The sequence below is a fragment of the Triticum urartu genome, chromosome 4 (genome assembly GCF_003073215.2).
Source record: "Triticum urartu cultivar G1812 chromosome 4, Tu2.1, whole genome shotgun sequence".
NCBI classification, from domain to species: domain Eukaryota; kingdom Viridiplantae; phylum Streptophyta; class Magnoliopsida; order Poales; family Poaceae; genus Triticum; species Triticum urartu.
Genome location: NC_053025.1, coordinates 63,686,080 through 63,692,816, shown reverse-complemented (window position 1 = coordinate 63,692,816; position 6,737 = coordinate 63,686,080).

Genomic DNA, 6,737 nt, shown 5'->3' with positions numbered 1-6,737 from the left:
AATTAACCATGTAAATTCTTTTGGAAAAATGACATGGCAATTTTCTGAAATTTGTGTTATCTAGAACATGCAGCCTGTTTGATTTTTGTGTTTTTTGTATTATTTCAGCAATCACAATTTGGAAAACAAGTTTGTTCTACAACGTGGAAAGAGTGTATGTCAGTAGGTTTCCAATCAGCTCATCTTTTTTTGAGATAAAGCTCATCTTTTCTTGTGCTTGTATGCATGACAGGAGCTTCTTCAACCAAACAAGTTTGTTGTGCTCAATATACTTGCATGAATTCGCATTCTTTTATGATACCATCTGTGCTTATTAAATAGTTTCACCATGGCAAAAAATAGAGTGAATTTTGCCATGGCAAATCAAAAGTAAAATTTGCCATGTGCATAAGATTATTTTTGCCATGGAATAATAGAGTAAACTTGGCCATGGCAAATTAAACTAAAACTTGCCATGTGAATAAAAGTTTTTTTTTTGCCATGGAAGAAATAGAGTAAATTTTGCCATGGCAAATTAAACTAAAATTTGCCATCTGAATAAAAGTATTTTTTTTGCCAGGGAAAAATAGAGTAAATTTTGCCATGGCAAATTAAACTAAAATTTGCCATGTGAATAAAAGTATTTTTTTGCTATTTTTGCCATGTGAATAAAAGTATTATTTTGCCATGGAAAATGCAAAAATAGAGTAAAAGTTGCCATGGCAAATTAAGCTAAAATTTGCCATATGAATAAAATTTTTTTTGACTAGAAAAAATAGAGTAAATTTTGCCATGGCAAATTAAACTAATTTTTGCCATGTGAATAAAAGTATTTTTGCGATGGCAAAAATAGAGTAATTGTTGCCATGGCAAATTAAACTTAAAGTTGCCATGTAAATAAAAGTATTTTTTGCCATGGAAAATTAAACTAAAATTTCCCATGTGAATAGAAGTATTTTTGGCATGGCAAAAATAAAATAAGTTTTGCCGTGTAAAATTAAACTAAAAGTTGCCATGTGAATAAAAGTATTATTTGCCATGGCAAACATAGAGTTAATTTTGGCATGACAAATTAAACTAAAATTTGCCATGTGAATAAAAGTATTTTTGCCACGGCAGTTTTTCTATTTTTGATTTGCTAGTCTGTGTGCAATTGCTAGCTTTTTAATCCCCGGGGTCTTTGTGGGTTTTTGTGTGCGTACGCTGGGACTTTTTTTGGCCCATTTTCTTTAACATGGATGTATCGACAAGGTTGCTCATGAAGGGATTCTAGAAAAAAAAAAGCTTTCTGGCGAAAGAGGTGTTCGGGCTGGAGCGTTTCTGCATCGAACGACTCTGTTCGGCAGATCCCCCTCCTAGATCAAACGTTTTGTTCGGTCTGCCACCTGCCCAGACCGAACGTCCGATCCTTATCGAGGTCTCAAATTAATCCTTAGAAAAAAAAATTCTACAGGATTCAATCCTACGAATCAAACGACCAATGTAGAATTTTTTTTTAAGAATTCTAATCTTTCAAAGATCCTATGAAAAAATCATTTGAATTAAAGAGACCCTAAAGCCGTGGAGAAGATGCTGTCTTGGACGTGACCGAGAGAGAGATAGACAGGCGCGACAGAAAAAAAAAATATTTTGCTCAGAGTTATGCTCGGCTGCTCAATTTTGAGCAGCAGTAGATACTTTCAAACTCCTCGAAAGAGAATCTTTTGAAAGTTAAACCCGTTCTACAGTGGCTAGCGAATACTCTGGAAGATGCTGGAACCTAGTCTGAACAAACGGACAAAATACCCTGCTAAGATCTGAATAGACTACCCAGTAGTAGGAATCTAGCTGTAGAATTTCCAGATGCACATATGTTTTCTGACCAGCCATGTAGCCACAGCACAAGCTCGCAAGTTTCATTCTACAGATCTCAGGTCAGGTCAGAACCCGAGCGATCTTCGGCGCTTTCACACTTAATAAAAAACAATTGCGTGATGATTAGGCACAGAGTGGTGAACATATATACTATGTTATTTTAACACCACGCCGTTGATTTCGTCCGCTTCCCACCTAATCAAGCAACGTAGCTGGCACACGGCAGGATGCCCGAGAAGCGACACAAAAAGAAAACAAGGCACAACTCGGCACGAGACCAATTATTATTTCCAAAATGAATTGATTGGGACCACATTATACGCTGTCTGTTTACATGAATGAATTAGCTACAGCTACGGATCAAGGATTCATATTCTCCAGATATGTTGCATTGGACGCAAAGTAATCCCTGATAAGCTTGGCATGGTCTTGTGCCCTATCAACATTGATATTCAAGCGTCTGAACTGAGATACCACTCTTGATCTCCTATAACCTTCCTCCAAAATCATCACGACAATGGACATCTCAAAATCATTGTCATCTTCTTCCTCCTCTCGGACGAGGAGTCGTCGAAGTACATCTCCCCTCAACCTCTTCATCTAGTAGTTGCAATGTTGAATGATAAATTTGATCAGTATGGTCTGAGCGCAATGCCAGAAGACACTGGGAGCAGCGACGATCAATCGCAAAATCTGTCAATGGGCAATAGATATTTTAGTAGTTTATTAATGGGAATTAGCACACAAATGCACTTGTGGTTAACTGAAAACTTCAGCGAAAACAAGTAATCTCAGCACCACATCATGTACTAATTCAAGGATCGTTGCTTAGCACGGAAGGAAACATATGCAGCAGCATATATGGAGGCAGAAAATGTTACTCAGCAGGCAAGACACTCATCAGCCTAGTGTCTTGTGGTAGGAGTAAGTTTCTGGACAGCACCAAGCATCAACAAAGAGACACCAGATTTTTACGTGGAAAACCCCTCAACTTGAGGGGAAAAACCACGGGCCAAAGCCACCCAAATCCTCTTCCACTATTATCAAATGTGGGATACAACAAGTTCTTCTCTAGACAGCACTAGAGGATCTCATACATCAAGATTTCTGATTCTTGGATGAACACAACAAGATTTGGGGCTCAAGAACTAGGGATTGGAACAATCTCACCAAAGATGGTGGAACTGAAGCTTGAAGGAGACAAGGTAGTTGATCTGGACCATCACAACCTTGGGGAGGAGCTCCCTTGCTTCTTCCTTCAATCTTCCTCTTCTTCCCTTGCTCTCTTGGTTTTCTCTCTTCTTCTCCCTTGGAGGATGAACTAATTTTCGTCACTCTTAGTGGTGGCTGCTGGATCGAGGGTAAAGCATCCCCATTCACACATGTGCAAAGTCCAAAATGACCCTAGGTCATAACCCTAATGGGTAGTGGGTTTATGCACCTCTTTGGGCTGCCTAAAAGGCCTCAAATAGTAATCTCCTCACAACTCACATGAGGAGGATATCCCAACAAATCTCCCCCTCCGACTCATGAGAGGGGCACCGCCATGCCCGCTACTTTGAACATGCTTGTAGCTTCTCATTTGGCAATATTTTGATATGTTCATAACGTCTGCATCTGCTCCTGCAATAGGTCTGTCACCTAGCGGTGCATCAAGAACATAATTCTTCTGTGCAGCAATGAGGATAAACCTCAGATCACGGATCCAATCCGCATCATTGCTACTTACATCTTTCAACACAATTTTCTCTAGGAACATATCAAAATAAACACAGGGAAGCAACAACGCGAGCTATTGATCTACGACATAGATATGCTAATACTACCAGGACTAAGTTCATGATAAATTAAAGTTCAATTAATCATATTACTTAAGAACTCCCACTTAGATAGACATCTCTCTAATCCTCTAAGTGATCATGTGATCCAAATCAACTAAACCATGTTCGATCATCACGTGAGATGGAGTAGTTTCATTGGTGAACATCACTATGTTGATCATATCTACTATATGATTCACGCTCGACCTTTCGGTCTCCGTGTTCCGAGGCCATATCTGTATATGCTTGGCTCGTCAAGTATAACCTGAGTATTCCGCGTGTGCAACTGTTTTGCACCCGTTGTATTTGAACGTAGAGCCTATCACACCCGATCATCACGTGGTGTCTCAGCACGAAGAACTTTCGCAACGGTGCATACTCAGGGAGAACAATTCTTGATAATTAGTGAGAGATCATCTTAAAATGCTACCGTCAAACTAAGCAAAATAAGATGTATAAAAGATAAACATCATATGCAATCAAAATATGTGACATGATATGGCCATCATCATCTTGCGCCTTTGATCTCCATCTCCAAAGTACTGTCATGATCTCTATCGTCACCGGCATGACACCATGATCTCCATCATCTTGATCTATATCAATGTGTCGTCACGTGGTCGTCTCGCCAACAATTGCTCTTGCAACTATTGCTATCGCACAGTGATAAAGTAAAGCAATTATTGGGTGCTTGCATCTTATGCAATAGAGAGACAACCATAAGGATTTTGCCAGTTGCCGATAACTTCAACAAAACATGATTATCTCATACAACAACTTATATCTCATCACGTCTTGACCATATCACATCACAACATGCCCTGCAAAAACAAGTTAGACGTCCTCTACTTTGTTGTTGCAAGTTTTACGTGGCTGCTACGGGCTTAGCAAGAACCGTTCTTACCTACGCATCAAAACCACAACGATAGTTTGTCAAGTTGGTGCTGTTTTAACCTTCGCACGGACCGGGCGTAGCCACACTCAGTTCAACTAAAGTTGGAGAAACTGTCACCCGCTAGCCACCTTTGTGCAAAGCACGTCGGGAGAACCGGTCTCACGTAAGCATACGCGTAATGTCGGTCCGGGCCATTTCGTCCAACAATACCGCCGAACCAAAGTATGACATGCTGGTAAGCAGTATGACTTATATCGCCCACAACTCACTTGTGTTCTACTCGTGCATATAACATCAACACATAAAACCCGGCTCTGATACCACTGATGGGGAACATAGTAATTTCAAAAAAATTCCTACGCACACGCAAGATCATGGTGATGCATAGCAACAAGAGGGGAGAGTGTGATCTACGTACCCTTGTAGACCGACAGCGGAAGCGTTAGCACAACGCGGTTGATGTAGTCGTACGTCTTCACGGCCCGACCGATCAAGCACCGAAACTACGGCACCTCCGAGTTTTAACACACGTTCAGCTCGATGACGATCTCCGGACTCCGATCCAGCAAAGTGTCGGAAAGAGTTCCGTCAGCACGATGGCGTGGTGACGATCTTGATGTTCTACCGTCGCAGGGCTTCGCCTAAGCACCACTACAATATTATCGAGGATTATGGTGGAAGGGGGCACCGCACACGGCTAAGAAAACAATCACGTGGATCAACTTGTGTGTCTTGGGGTGCCCCCTGCCCCCGTATATAAAGGAGCAAGGGGAGGAGGCCGGCCGGCCCTATAGGCGCACCAAGGAGGAGTCCTCCTCCTAGTAGGAGTAGGACTCCTACTAGGAGGGGGAAGGAAGTGGGGAGGGAGAAGGAAAGGGGAGCGCCGCCCCCCCCCTCTCCTAGTCCAATTCGGACCAGGGGGGAGGAGGCGCGCGGCCCACCCTGGCTGCCCTTCTCTCTCTCTCCACTAAGGCCCATATGGCCCATTACTTCTCCCCGGGGGGTTCCGGTAACCCTCCGGTACTCCGGTTTTCTCCGAAATCACCCGGAACACTTCCGGTGTCCAAATATAGCCGTCCAATATATCAATCTTTATGTCTCGACCATTTTGAGACTCCTTGTTATGTCCGTGATCACATCCGGGATTCCGAACTAACTTCGGTACATCAAAACTCATAAACTCATAATATAACTGTCATCAAAACCTTAAGCGTGTGGACCCTACGGGTTCGAGAACAATGTAGACATGACCGAGACATGTCTCCGATCAATAACCAATAGCGAAACCTGGATGCTCATATTGGCTCCCACATATTCTACGAAGATCTTTATCGGTCAGACCGCATTACAACATACGTTGTTCCCTTTGTCATCGGTATGTTAGTTGCCCGAGATTCGATCGTCGGTATCTCAATACCTAGTTCAATCTCGTTACCGGCAAGTCTCCTTACTCGTTCCGTAATACATCATCTCGCAACTAACTCATTAGTTGCAATGCTTGCAAGGCTTATGTGATGTGCATTACCGAGAGGGCCTAGAGATACCTCTCCGACAATCGGAGTGACAAATCCTAATATCGAAATACGCCAACCCAACATGTACCTTTGGAGACACCTGTAGAGCTCCTTTATAATCACCCAGTTACGTTGTGACGTTTGGTAGCACACAAAGTGTTCCTCCGGCAAACGGGAGTTGCATAATCTCATAGTCATAGGAACATGTATAAGTCATGAAGAAAGCAATAGCAACATACTAAACGATCGAGTGCTAAGCTAACGGAATGGGTCAAGTCAATCACATCATTCTTCTAATGATGTGATCCCGTTAATTAAATAACAACTCTTTGTCTATGGTTAGGAAACATAACCATCTTTGATTAACGAGCTAGTCAAGTAGAGGCATACTAGTGACACTCTGTTTGTCTATGTATTCACACATGTATTATGTTTCCGGTTAATACAATTCTAGCATGAATAATAAACATTTATCATGATATAAGGAAATAAATAATAACTTTATTATTGCCTCTAGGGCATATTTCCTTCAGTCTCCCACTTGCACTAGAGTCAATAATCTAGTTCACATCACCATGTGATTCAACACTAATAGTTCACATCACCATGTGATTAACACCCATAGTTTACATCGTCATGTGACCTATACCCAAAGTGTTTACTAGAGTCAGTAAT